General features: G+C 48.5%; 1 pseudogene; it reads right to left on the bottom strand.

The window, feature by feature from the left end:
* Nucleotides 1-8,279: 8,279 nt before the first annotated feature.
* On the bottom strand, nucleotides 8,280-9,160 carry LOC132240135 (armadillo repeat-containing protein 10-like; annotated as a pseudogene).
* Between the last annotated feature and the right edge of the window lie 5,074 nt (nucleotides 9,161-14,234).

The raw sequence follows: 14,234 nt of genomic DNA, 5'->3' as shown, positions 1-14,234 counted from the left end.
TGTGGGAATTCTGGTGGATTCGTCCTCTTTGAACTTTCAAAGGTGGTGACTCACCGGGAGTCATCCTGGCGTGTGCTGAGCCACGAGCTGATGGCAGACCCAGCCCGGGGCTCCCAACTGCCCCTGAAGAACGCAGCCCAGGGCCACCGCCCATCTCCACAGAGCACATGCATCTCTGAGCCTGGGCAAGGGGAGGCTGGTCGCGCTGGGGGCAGCTTTTGCCTTTTCTTTTCTCCCTTAAATGAAAAGCTGAAGAAGGTTGGAGTTCGCCATCATTGTGGGCAGGCTGCGACACGTGGAGGGAGCTGAGCCAGCATTTGGAGAATTAGACCTGCACGTTGAAGTCCCCGTGGACTGGGCAAGCCTGCTCCAATGTGGACACAGCTTCTTACATTTATTCTGCCTCATTGACAGGAAAGTGTGTGTGCGTTGGGGGGCGGGGGGCAGGCGGTGGTGCTGCTTCCACTACCAGTGTGAGGTCAGATTGCCAGGTGACCCTGCCCTTTCTTAAGAGTGAAACAAACAGCTCTGTTGAAAAGGGGGTTCCCCCATTGCCCACCTGCTCACTTCTAGGCACCCCTCTCTCCTGCCACCCTCCCCCATGCCAGCTCCATAGGTCTTCTGGTCTTCTGAGGTGAGGACAGGAGAGCAGCTGGGAGCCACACACTATTTTTAGAGAGAGGACAAGACACAGAGGGGTGTGTGTGTGGTGGAAAGGGGCGCGGCACGGAGGTGACTGTAGATATGAATGCCCTTTAACTCACTTCAGGCATTGAATGTCTCCAGGAGGTCTCCCCGCTCTGGGGTGCTGACCCCAGGACCTGGGGAGGGTGGAGCTCTGGGAGCCTATGGAAGCTGGCAGTGGTTCAGTCAACAGCTGATGATTTCTTTGCAAAGGGAACTTCCCTTTATAAAAAAGGATTTTGCTGGTTTTATTAGTTAGAAAAGATGAATGTGGGTGGGCAGCCGGGATGTTTGAGTCTTTCATTAGTGTGGAAGATGAATGGAAAGTATACTTTGAGTGCCTCTGATAATGATGCTGAGGAGAAAAAATAAGGAAAGAAAGGAGGGAGGGAGGAAGGAAGAGAGAAAAGGGAGAGAAAGGAATAAAGAAGACCAAAGCATAAACAACGAAAGAAAGAGAGGAAAGAAGAAAAGAACAGAGTGTGACTCTAAGGAGGTGACATTTAAGCAGAAACCTGTCTGGGCCATAAAAGGCCTGGGGGTGGAGGGGGTGGAGTGGGGGCAGGGGGTTTGAGCGGTCCAGGCAGGAGAGCACGTGCAAAGGCTCTGGAGGTGGCAGAGAACTTGACATGTTTCAGGAACAGAGGGGAGAAGATGACTGAGCCTTGTGCACTGCGGGTGAACGGCCGGATCTGGACCACAGGTCCAAACTCCTCCTGGGCCAGGCAGGAGGACGAGGCAGGGGAGGGGTCGTGGCAGCTGGGGCAGTCTGCCCCGGGAGGCTGGCCACCGCTGCTCGGCTTCCGCCAGGTGCTGCCACCGGGGCATGTTGCCAGGTTTGAGCTTTATTAGAGAGCAGGATTATAGATTGTTGTGTGAAATTTCACGTCTTTTGGATGCTGGCTTCAAACATAAAGACTTAAAAATGACGTTGCGGACTAAACAGAGACCGTGCGCTGGGATTGACTCTGGGGCCACCACGCTGCACTTGCTCCAGGTCTCTGACCCTGTGGACCAGGGACTGTTCCAGAGCACAGCAGTTGTCATCTCTCAGTCCATCTCCAGAAGAGCTAGGCCAAGTCACAGGAACAATCCTTTGCCTTCTCCATCTGCAAAGCTGGCCAAGGGACTTAATCCAAGTAAGAGTGCAGCCAGAGGAAAAGGGCGCGTCTTCCTTAAAAAGCCCTGAATAAAGGAATCCTATTCAGGGCCTGAAAAGACCAGTGTTTCAGTGAGTGGCAGCTTGTCCAGGCAGGCCTGCGTGGTGACCTCTTACAGGAGGGAGGCTGCTGTTCGAAGGTTCGCTGCTGCCCATGGAGGAATGTCCTCAAGCAGAATTGGGCCCGTTTGGTGGCAGTCTCCGCTCCGATGCTGCAGAAATTGGTCCTTAGCCTTCTTTTGGAGATTATGAGAAGGACCCTCCTGTGTACGTCTGGTTCCTCCTGCCTCCGTCATGGAGAGCTGAGGCCCTGCTGAGGGCCAGTGTCAGTGAACATGCTGACCCAGCTATACTATGAGCTGGCCATGTCTAGCTGAGCTGCAGAAAGTCAACCAAATCAAGACTCTTGGTTGCAAGTGACAGAAAGTAAACTCATACAACATGGATGGACCGGAAGGTCCTTATGCTAAGTGAAATAAGTTAGAGAAAGACAAATTCTGTATGATCTCACTTAGATGTGGAATCTAAAAAAAAGAAAACTCGCCGAAACCGGTTTGGCTCAGTGGATAGAGCATCGGCCTGCGGACTGGAGGGTCCCGGGTTCGATTCTGGTCAAGGGCATGTACCTGGGTTGCGGGCACATCCCCAGTAGGAGATGTGCAGGAGGTGGCTAATCGATGTTTCTCTCCCATCGATGTTTCTAACTCTCTATCTCTCTCCCTTCCTCTCTGTATAAAATCAATAAAATATATTAAAAAAAAACACAAAAAACAAAAAAAAACCAAAACAAAACAAAAAAGAAAACTCACAGCAAGAGAGATCAGATTGGTGGTTGCCAGGGCAGGGGTTGGGGGTGGGGGAAATGGCTGAAGCGGGTCAAAGGGTACAGACTTCAGTTATAAATAAGTTAGTCCGGGGATGCAATGTATGGCAAGACGATGGTAGTTAACACAGCTGTGTGGCATATTTGAAAGGTACTAACAGAGCAGATCCTGAAAGTTCTCATGGCAAGGAAGAGCAGTTTGTGGCTAAATGAGGTAATGGATGTTAGATACGCTTATTGTGGAAATAATTTCATAATATATATGCATGTCAGGTCCTTGTCTTGTACAGCTTAAGCTTATACAGTGTTGTAGGCCAATTATATCGCAATAAAACTGGAAGAAAATAATGAAAAAAAATATAACCAACCAACAAAAGAAGGAACAGGTTGGCTTATGACACTGGAAAATCAGCCCATCGGTAGTTCAGGGGAATGGGAAGAATCTCTGTTCCTTGGCCCTGGCTCCCAAACACCATCATACCCATATTCCAGCCAGGAAGATGAGGAATAAGGGATGGCAATTGGTCCACCTCCCAGCTGAGCCAGCCCCTGAAAAAACCCCATGAGTGCCATGTTCCCTAACTTCTGCTTATGTGTTAGTGACCACACATATTACAAAGGAGCACCAAAAAGTGATCTTTTCGCCAAGCTCATTTCAGGCCTCAGCGATTTAGGATTTCTGTTAGAGAGGAGGAAGGAGACGGCAATGGGAAGGCAACCAGCAGTCTGTGCCGCAGGGCTTGTTTGTTTGCTTTGCTTTTTCTGAAGTCATCATGCATCTGTATTAAAGTAAGAGTCACAAAAGTCACATACCCACAGGCAGGTGTCCTTAAATGCATGAGGCAGGCTCAGAAGCAGGTAGGCAATAGGGAGTGGTGCGGACTGGGGCAAACTGGAGAGCTCATACTCATCTCCAGGGGACTGCCAGTCAGATCGGCTGATATTCACCATGTAAGAAAGAGGAGCCCAGTATTACCAGAGCCTCTGAGTTTTCACCAAAAGTATATATACACAGTTTTAGATGAATTCTTCTGATTGTTAAATGATGATAATGAATTCTAATTTATCCCCAAAATAATTCTATGGTCCAAATAACACATAATTACAAGCTGGATCTCACTTGGGGCTGACATTTTTTTCTAAAGTTGGGCTAATTGAGGAATAATTTACATACAACGAAACCCACCTATTTTAGGTATACAATTCTATAAAATTTTGGATTTCACCAGTTTTTCCATGCATGTACTTTTTTTCTGTTCTAGGACCCAACCCAGGATACCAGATTGTACTTAGCGCTGGGTTTATTAGAGCACATTTTTTAAAAAACATTTTTTTTCTTGATTTCAGAGGGGAAGGGATAGGGAGAGAGAGATAGAAATATCAATGATGAGAGAGAATAATTGATAGGCTGCTTCCTGCATGCTCCCTATTGGGGATCGAGCCAGCAATCCAGGCATGTGCCCTTGACCAGAATCAAATCTGAGAACCTTTAGTCCCCAGGCTGGTGCTCTATCCACCGAGCCAAACCAACTAGGGCTAGATGCACATTTTTTAAAAAAATATATTTTATTGATTTTTTACAGAGAGGAAGGGAGAGAGATAGAGAGAGTTAGAAACATCGATGAGAGAGAAACATCGATCAGCCGCCTCCTGCACATCTCCTATTGGGGATGTGCCCGCAACCCAGGTACATGCCCTTGACCGGAATCGAACCTGGGACCTTTCAGTCCGCAGGCCGACGCTCTATCCACTGAGCCAAACCAGTTTCGGCTAGATGCACATTTTAATGGCTCTAGAATCAGGGTTCATCTTACAGTCTGTACTATCTTATGATGATAGCTGGCTGTATTTTTTTCTTAATGGCCCATCAAATTATAGAATGTCTTAGATTTAATGAAATATGCTATTATTATTATTATTAGTTGATCTCCTTAAGTCTTCACTTCCTCATTTGTAAAATGGGAACAATGCTAGGACTCACCTCATATAGGTGTGGGGGATAGAATGAGAGACTCCTCAGACAGGGCCTTGCAAAGAGCTGGGTGCACACTGAGCGCTCATAGTTAGTGGTTAGTGCTAAACCCAAATGTGTGGTCTCTGCACAGCGTGCTCATGGGGGCTGGTGAGCACACCTTCCCTTCCCTTTCCTTATGTGGAGGGAAAGCTGCCTGGAGCCCTCATTTCTTAGCAGCTTTTGTTCTCCAAGCAGGAGCCCACAGAATAGCTACCAATTAAAACAGCAAAATTTCAGGTGACAACATTTGCAGACGTCCTTCTGGACAAAGCCATGGTGGCAGGGCTGAGGCAGAAGCGGTTAGGGGAGATCAGGCCAGTTGGGGGTGATCAGGCTGGTGGGGGGGCAGTTGGGAGCGAGCAGGCTGTCAGGGGGGAGTGTTGGGGGCAAGCAGCTGGCAAGGGGGGGCAGTTGGGGGTGAGAAGGCCGGCAGGCAGAGTGGTTAGGGGTGATCAGGCAGGTAGGCAGGTGAGCGGTTAGGAGCCAGTGGTCCTGGATTGCAAGAGGGATGTCCAACTGCTGGTTTAGACCTGTGGGATCAGGCCTAAACTGGCAGTTGGACATCCCCCGAGGGGTCCCAGATTGGAGAGGGTGCTGGCTGGGCTGAGGACACCCCCACTCCCCCATGCATGGATTTTGTGCACCAGGCCACTAGTCTATATATATAAAACCCTAATATGCAAATAGACCAAACGGCGGAACAACCAAACAACTGAACAGCCGAACAACCAGTCAATATGATGTGTGCGCTGACCACCAGGAGGCAAGGAACATGGTGGGCATTGGCAGCAGGCAGCAGAGTGCAAAACACAATGGGCGTTAGCTGCCACGGGATAGTGGAGCAGGTGGGTGGGGGCGCCAGACCAAGGTGGGGCGCCGGTCGCTATCATTGGGGCGAGCCTCTGGTGGTTACTAAAAATTATTTGCTCCTGCACACCGCAGTCTCACCTGGCGCTCGCACCAGCTGCTGGTGCTGGAGCCACTGCTCGCACCTGCTGCTGGCACCCAGCACCGGTCCTACACTCGGTGCCATCAGCAGGTGTGAGCAGTGGCTGCCTGCCCATCACCCTGAGGGCTTCTCCACCTCTCCCTGCTCCTGAGGGGCAATTGGGGCCGGCGCTAGCAGTGGGTGTGAGTGGGACTGGCACTGTCAGTGTGTAGGAGCGTCAGCGGCGGGAGTGGGGCTGCCAGCAGACAGGGGACCAGGCGGGGTGGGGTGGGGGAGCGTGGTGGGAAGGGCCGAGCAGGGGTGTGGAGGATGGGCCGAGATCCACCCCTGTGCCCACTGCAGCCTTGTGGCCCACAGTTCCTTCAAGGTGCATGAATTTGTGCACTGGGCCCCTAGTGTTAATAAAAGCCCAGTTGCTGGGAGAGTGAGACAGCTACCTCTTCTGGAAGATCTGAAGCCATATTTCAAGTTTGCCAGCAAATTCGCTTTTCTTAGAACAAGGTCTTATTTTTGTTCAAGTTCAGTGTCTGGGGCCAGGCCCCCAGCTCTGTCACCTTTTCTCCTTTGCTTTCACTTTCTGAATCCCACCAGCCACATGTTTCGTGTGGACAATTGATGTTGTTATAGAGCAGGGGTGGGGAATGTCCGGCCTGCGGCTGTCTGAGGCTCAAGAAATCATTTGGTCTGGCCCTGCCAAGGCATTAGGGGTGAGTTAATTAAATGTTTGACCAAAAATAGCAGGCTAACTTTTAAAGATGGTAATTTGTTTGGCCATGAATGATGTTATGAATATCCAAGTGGCCCTTGGCAGAAAGAAAGGTTCCCCACCCCTATTATAGAGAATTGAGATAATATTTAAAAAATAATAAACAAAGTGGCCTGCCACCCCACTGCTCAGAGATTGTCACCATGGACGCCAAGTTCTTTTTATCATTCTTTCCCTGGTTGTTAAGAAATAATACTCACTATAAAACAGTGGTTCTCAACCTTCCTAAGGCCGCGACCCTTTAATACAGTTCCTCATGTTGTGGTGACCCCCAATTTCATTGTTACAAATTGAACATAATTAAAGCATAGTGATTAATCACAAAAACAATATGTAATTACATATGTGTTTTCCGATGGTCTTAGGCGACCCCTGTGAAAGGGTCGTTCGACCCCCAAAGGGGTTGTGACCCACAGTTTGAGAACCGCTGCTGTAAAAGAAAGCAGAATATGTGGAAAAAGGACAGAAGCAAAACACTATCTCTTATCTCACTGCCCAGATTACCAACATGGAGACGTGTTCTTACAGAGATTTTTCAGGCTGATGTTTTCATCTATATTTAAAACGATTGCAAGCCTGCGTGGCTGAGAGCCGGCCCTGGGCGGATCAGCTGGATTTAGATTTTGCCACCACTGCTAACTAGTCATGGGCAACTGTGACTGTGCAGGCCTCAGTGTCTCTATGTGTAAAATCGGGATGTTACCACGCTCGGCACAGAGAGCTCTGAAGTGGCAGTCATGGGCAGTGTGTCCATTTATAATGGCTGCCCGACAATTTCCATGCAAACCTAGTGACTTACTCAACACCTGGGTGCTGCCTCCCATTTATGTGCCACTGTTTTTGTGGGTCAGGATGTCAGGCACAAGTTAGCTGGGTCCTCTGTTCAGAGTCTCACAGGCTACAATCCAGGTGTTGGCTGGGGCTGGGGTCTCAACTGGGGTACTGCTGGTGATGTTTTTGGAGCATTTTATAAGTTTTGGGAAATTGAAGCGCACAGGCCTGGTGCCAGGTGAATTGGGTTTAAAAACTTAGACCTTAGTTCTTTAAGGCTTAGTTCTTCATTGCTTTAACCATTTGCCTATAGGTTACAATACTTTGATTGGTTACAATATTTTATGCACAGCATCTTTACATACGGGCACACTGAAGGGGAGTGGGTGAGTAGTAGGAAACATTTCTCCTCAAAGTTTACAATTTCATTGACTAGAATAAGTTCTGGCGATTGGAACAGACTTTTGGAAGCAGGATGGCGAGGCTAGCCGGTGGCTCCAGAGCCTAGGCTCTCGTCACTGCTAGAAGACCAAGGTCCTTCCTGCAGCACTTCCGAGACAGTCACGTATTGCCGCCCTCTCAGATGAGTAACTTCCAGTCACAGCACACAGCAGGAGGGTAGCTTATACAGCGGTTCTCAACCTGTGGGTCGAGACCCCTGAAAATACATCCTGCATATCAGACATTTACATTACGATTCATAACAGTAGCAAAATTACAGTTATGAAGTAGCAATGAAAATAATTTTATGGTTGAGGGTCACCACAACATGAGGAACTGTATTAAAGGGTCGCAGCATTAGGAAGGTTGAGAACCACTGCAAAAGGTCGTTGTCACTTTGTGTTGAGGAAATAAATGAAGTAGCTCAGCAAATAGCAAAAATAAAAAGAAATAAGTGTTCTAGAACAAGCTGTTATATTCATTTGGTATCAATAAAATTGTCCAAAATAAACCAGAAGACCATGGCAAGTTATAGTTGTATAAGTGACGAAATCTGATATTTGCTGTTTAAATTCAGCAGCTGAGAGAATCTTTTTGTAAAGAAGATGAAAAAGAAATGTACACACATTACTTCCAGGCTGCATTACTCTTTGGAAATATACAACCTACCAGTTAGAGTTTGGGTATGAATATTACCTTTGCCTTCACGTCCGCATCATGGTGACAACCAACACTCTCATTTCCTGGGCCCGTTCTTCTCCATATAACAGGAAAAACAGTGAACTTTAGTGACAGTGGGCTGAATAGACAAATGGCCTTCCTTTTTGAGACAGTTACTTATGTTCTGAAAGAGTGTCAGGTCTCGAAGAAGAATCCCCTTTGCCACATGGCCATCCTAGAGGGAAAGAGATGAGGAACCCACCTGGATACCAAGTAGTCCTCTGTCCTGGCTGCATTTTCAGACACATTTAACAGCAGTTTCAAAACCTGAACCTTGGTGCCTCCGTTTCCTGTAAGCAACACTTGGAACTGGCCTGTAATGTAACTGTTCAGCGTGTGCTGGTGGTTGTTGGTAACTGTCATATTTGTTAACAGTCTCAGCCCGCCAGCTGCACGGGGAGTTCAGGGGACCGGAGAAGACATCCTCACAGACTTGATTGACGTGTACCTTTATCTTCATTTATTTTCAACGTCCACACTCAGGTGACTCAGTGCCTTTAAAGCCTTCTCTTTATTGCTGTGGTTGGGATCGTCGATTTTGCTTCCAACAATGGGAATACCATCCAATTCACGAAGAATGACGTGCTTAGCTGAAGAGCCCACATTGCTACCCAGAATGACCAAAGCTTTTTCAATAATTACAGGATGTTCGGTTGACTCAAGCAGATGAAGCAGTTCCTCAAGTGGCTCAGCATCTAGGACATCATCATATGAACCATCAGTTAAATCTTCTGTGGACCAGGCGGGATGCAGCCGTAGCCCCTGGCCCCAGTCAGCCTGTAAATGCAATAGCAGGCATGGCCCGAGGCCAGGCCCACTGCCACCCAGCCCATGTCCAGGTGTTGCCCGTGCCTCTGAGGCCGGGGTCCAGCGCAGGTGTTTGCTAAGCAAGTGGCTTCCACAGCCACCTGAGCTGGAGCCGAACCCTAAATTTTTGAATACTGAATTTTCTCAACTACAAGCAAAATAAAAAAGACTTGCCTGGCAGAATTGCTGTTAGGACTAAAGGGAATAATATAGCCAAAGTCACTGGCATGTGTTAAGTAAGTGTATTATGCATGTGCAGAAACTGAGGCCCTGCGCCCTAGAGAGAGGTGCTCAGGGAAGGGTATCTAGCCCCCACACCTCCACATTCACCAGAGCCTTTGATTTCCACTTCCTCAGCAAGTCACACCTGTGCGCTTCCCCTTCTCCAGCGCAGCACCTGCATCCACCCAGGTTGGCTCTGGCAGGTGTGAGATCTTGTTTTTGTTACCTTTTCCCCCTACAGACTTCAGTTTTGTCTGAACAGAACAGCAGGGAAGGCAGAGAATGCGCTGGGCTTCTCCCTCCCTGTCCCTCTGCCACGTGGGGCCTCAGGTCAAGCAAGGCTGCTGGTGCTGTTATCTTTTCTGCTGGAGGCGGTAGATGCAGGCCCAGGTCTGGACTAAGACTCTAACTGGTTCTCTCCACCCTGATTTTCTGGTTCCAGGGACTGGAGCCTCTGGGTTTACATGCAACTCACTGACTCCAATGCATTTGCCCTTTTGAGCAAGAGGCCAAGGATCCTGGGCTCTCAAGCCCAATTGCAGACATAACTTTGAAGGTGTGTCACTGTGCAGTCACCTGGCTGTGACCCTACTTGGCAGCCAGCTCAGGTTCTGGGGGCCATGGAGGGAGGATGGCGAATGCCAGCCTTGTCCACCACCAGCTTGCACATCTGCTAGTTAAAGGCTCAGCCTGTTTGGGGGAGACACTGGGGGCACAAGGACCTTCCAGTGGCTTCCTGTTGCTCTATTCTATATTTACCAGGAGTCCAGAGACTCATTTTCTTCCACCCTGTACTGATCGAGTGACCCTTGCCAAGACACTTAACCTCTCCAGGCCTCAGTTTCCTAATCGGCAGAGCAGACCAATCCGATGGTCGTACCTTCCTAACAGGGTTGTCCTGAGGATGAACTGAGCGAAGGCTTTTAAGCGGGGTGGGTGTGCACACTCAGTAAGTGTCAGCTGTTAGCAGTCGGATGGTAGGGCCCTGCCTAGGCTGGTTCCATCCGCTTTGCTAACTTCATTTCTTCGCCTCCCCCAACTGCTGCAGCCACGTCGGCCCCCGTTGCCCTTCCCAATGCACAGCAGGCGTGTGCCCTCTTGGGCTCCTTCTGAGAGATGTTCCCCAGGTCTTTGTAAGGCAGGCCCACCTCCATCCCCAGGTCCGAGGCTACCTCTTCAGGAGGCTCCTGACCACCCACCCCTTGGCCTGCCGCTTTCTCTCTCATGGCCCTGTTTTATTTTTATTTCTCTCATGACACCCTTGAAATTATTTGATGTATTTCTCTCTCTGCTTGTGCGTTTTCTGATCCACCCCAGCAAGTAAACCTCTATTTTTAAGAAACTTACTGTTTAGGAAACCCTGAGTGCCTAAAATAGCACTGGACACAGTGAGTAGTCAATAAATGACTGCAGAGTGAATGAATAAGCTGCATGGAAGTTGGCTTAAGTCAGACAGTAAGGCTGATGCTGGTTGAGCTGCTATTACTTGCCTGGTGTTCTGAGCAGAGAGAGCTGTGCATACTTTTCTCCTTTTAATTCTACAACAGCCCTCTACGTTAGGTAACCTTCTTGACTTGGTCCCACAGATGAGGTGACAGCTTAGAGAGCTTAAATAACTTCTCGAAGGTCACACAGCTAATGAGCAGTAGTGGCTCAGAAAGGCTCTAGTCTGGGGGGTCCTGGTGCTTCCTTGGCCGTCATAGGAATGAGGTCCTGGAACTTTGAAGGAAGCAGAGAAGAGAGTGTGTAGATGTGAGAATGACGGTGCTGATGCATCTTGTTTAAGCAGTTAACTGCCACGCGTCCAAAACGGAAACCATCCCCACATGCCACGATATTTTAAATTTAATTGCATCTATAGATGCTTATGGCATACAAAGGGTTAAACCACGCCTTTAGTCATTACTGATCATATTAACATCCTAAATTGAGTGTGAGCCTTAAGCCTTGCCCCCTATCCCCTGATGCAGAGGTACAGGGTAGGAAGAATGGACATTTAAAATTTTTATTTATTTTAAAAAAATATTTTATTGATTTCAGAGAGGAAGGGAGAGGAAGAGAGATAGAAACATCGATAATGAGAATCACTGATCAGCTGCCTCCTGCCCGCCCCCAGTGGGGATTGAGCCAAAACCCAGGCATGTGCCCTGACCAGGAACCGAACCATGACCTTCTTGTTCATATGTCATTGCTCAACTACTGAACCACACCAGTGGGACAAAACTTATTGATTGATTGATTGATTTTTTTACAAAGAAAGAGGGAGAGGGAGAAACATCAATTTGTTCCACTTATTTATGCATTCATTGGTGGGATTGAATCCACAAGCTTGGTGTGTCGGGATAATGTTCTGACCAACTGAGCTACCTGCCAGGGCTGGTAGGTTGGATATTTATGTCCCATTTCACAGGCAGGAAAACTGGGGCTCTTGGCTCAACCATCAATCTGTGTGTGGGATGTCCCCTTGAGGAAGGTCTTGGCTGAGACCCTCCTCCTTGGAGATGTTTGCCTGGACTGGCCTCGGTGAGCTGTTCCTCCTAATGTCACACTGCCCTCATGTCCCCCACCCCCACCCTAGCACTTGCCCCGGCATGTCGCGTTGCTCATCGCATTGCCTCTCTCTCCTATTAGATCGGTGCTGTCCCAAGCAGAGACCACCAGGCCAGGGGCAGTTTTCCTCCCTCCCTCAGGGGACATTTGGCAATGTCTGGAGACATTTGTGGTTGTCACAGTGGAGGATGGGGATGCTGGGTACGTGCCAGGTGAGCAGGGGTCTGACTGTGTCTGTCTGAGTTTGCTAATCATTGCACATACAACACTGAGCAGAGGTTTGACACAGACGGGGTGCTGTAGGCAGGGTCCACACGCCCAGGAGTTGGCCTGGTAGGACCCTGAGCACCCCGTGGTGAGCCCACAGTTCTCCCTGCAAGTCCAGTATATAAGGCAGCTGCTAGGGAGAGCTCCTTCCTTCTGGGAGATGCCCAGCTGTCCCCTGACTCCCTGACCAGGCCCCTGGGTCTGGGTCTTCCTGCCGGGCCTCCTCCCCCTCTCCCCTGGTCGAGCGTGATCATGGATGAGTCATGTACTCCCTCGTTTGGAGCGTCTCCACTTGCAGCCTGACCTTCGTGGTCCTCAGCAGCAGTGAGGTGCAGGCAGATTTAAAATCTAGTTGTCTGAGCCAGGACTCTCCTGGACATAAAGGCAGACCAAAGCAAGCAGTCGCAGGCTTTCTGTGACTTTAATTATCCCGAGCCCATGGCTTGCTTGACCCCAGAGGAAAGCGAGACGAGCTCCAGAATGCTATTTGGAAACCTCCGTCCTGTCCTGACAATGGATTTCTGAGAATAGGACGAATTCTTCATCATTACACAACAGAGATGATTGAGCAAGTGTCCGCCACGGACAGCCCCAGCTGCATTCGACCACAGTCCATCCCTGAAGATTCAAAACAGCCCTCGAAAGGTTTATGGACTGGCCGGGCATGGCTTTGAGGGCAGGATCTGTTCTAGGTGGCACTGAGAGGATGTCCAGAGGGACATATTTTAATCATGAACCTGGCCTCTGATTCCAGAGGCAGCTATGCAGTTGTCAACAATGAGCAGCCTGGTTGAGAACTTGGACTGTACAGACACCAATGACAAGCTTGTTTTAGTGTAAAAGTTCCTGAGTTCCTCTCCCCCCTCCCCCTTAAAAATATATGGTTGTGCCCTAGCTGGTTTGGCTCAGTGGATAGAATGTCGGCCTTCAGACTGAAGGGTCCTGGGTTCGATTCTGGTCCAGGGCACATGCCTTGGTTGAGGGCTCGATCCCCAGTAGGGAGTGTGCAGGAAGCAGCCAATTAATGATTCTCTCTCATCATTGATGTTTCTAGCTCTCTCTCCCTCTCCCTTCCTCTCTGAAATAAAAAAAATATATAAAAAAATATGGTTGTGACAGTAACAGGTTTATTGTACTCAAATTGCAAAATGTAGGAAAACACAAAGAACAAAACCAAACCCAGAATCCCATCAGGCAGTGATTACACTGCCCACATTCTCTCCTTCAGCTTCTTGTGTAGTGCTTATAATTTAGTGTGTGTAGTATTTTACACTATTGCTATCAAACAGTCTTCGCCATTTTAAATATTTTTTTTTCTTTATATCTAGAACATTTTGTTATCTCATTCAGTATTCGACTTCACTGTAACTGATTGCACAGCCCTTCACTAGGAAAGCAGACCAGCTTCTTGAAACAATTCTCCATTGTTGAATATGTAGGCCGATTCCAACTTTCTGCTATTGTAAATAACTCTACAGTGGATATCCTTGTACATAAGTCTTTGCACACATCTCTGATTATTTCCTTAGGGCGAATTCCTGGAAGTAAAATGACTGGTGTGATGGGTCACGCATACTAAGACGGTTGGTAAGGACTGTCGTAGTAGTCTTGAAGGTCTATGACAAATAACGCTTCCCATGGAATGTGAGTGTCTTCTCTCCCATGCTCTCCCCACCCTCGCCAGTCCTGACACCGGCCAATCGAAACAGAGAAAAACAAGCAAAGAAATAAGTCATTTTCCTGGAGAAAAGCAGTCTGGCCGTTTGGTGCGTGTTTTTTCCGTATTGCTTTCTGTGCACGTGTATTCACGTGCGTGTGTGTTTTTGTAGCACTATAATGCTGTGTACTTACATATTGCTTTGTATCCAGATTTTTAAATTGACTGTATGCTGGCATCTTTGGTGAAGCATCATTCTTCTCCGTGACTCCCTCCTGTCCCGCCGTATGTCTGCACGGGAGTAGACCTCACGGACTCCTTAACGCTGACCATAGGGCTGCTGCCAACTTCTCCCATATAAATGGATGGGAATACATTTCCTTTCTTATACATAGTTCCTAAAT

Source organism: Myotis daubentonii, chromosome 8 (genome assembly GCF_963259705.1).
Source record: "Myotis daubentonii chromosome 8, mMyoDau2.1, whole genome shotgun sequence".
In the NCBI taxonomy this organism is placed as follows: Eukaryota; Metazoa; Chordata; class Mammalia; order Chiroptera; family Vespertilionidae; genus Myotis; species Myotis daubentonii.
The sequence above is the reverse complement of the archived record's forward strand: the minus strand, read 5'-3'. Positions and strand labels throughout refer to the sequence as shown.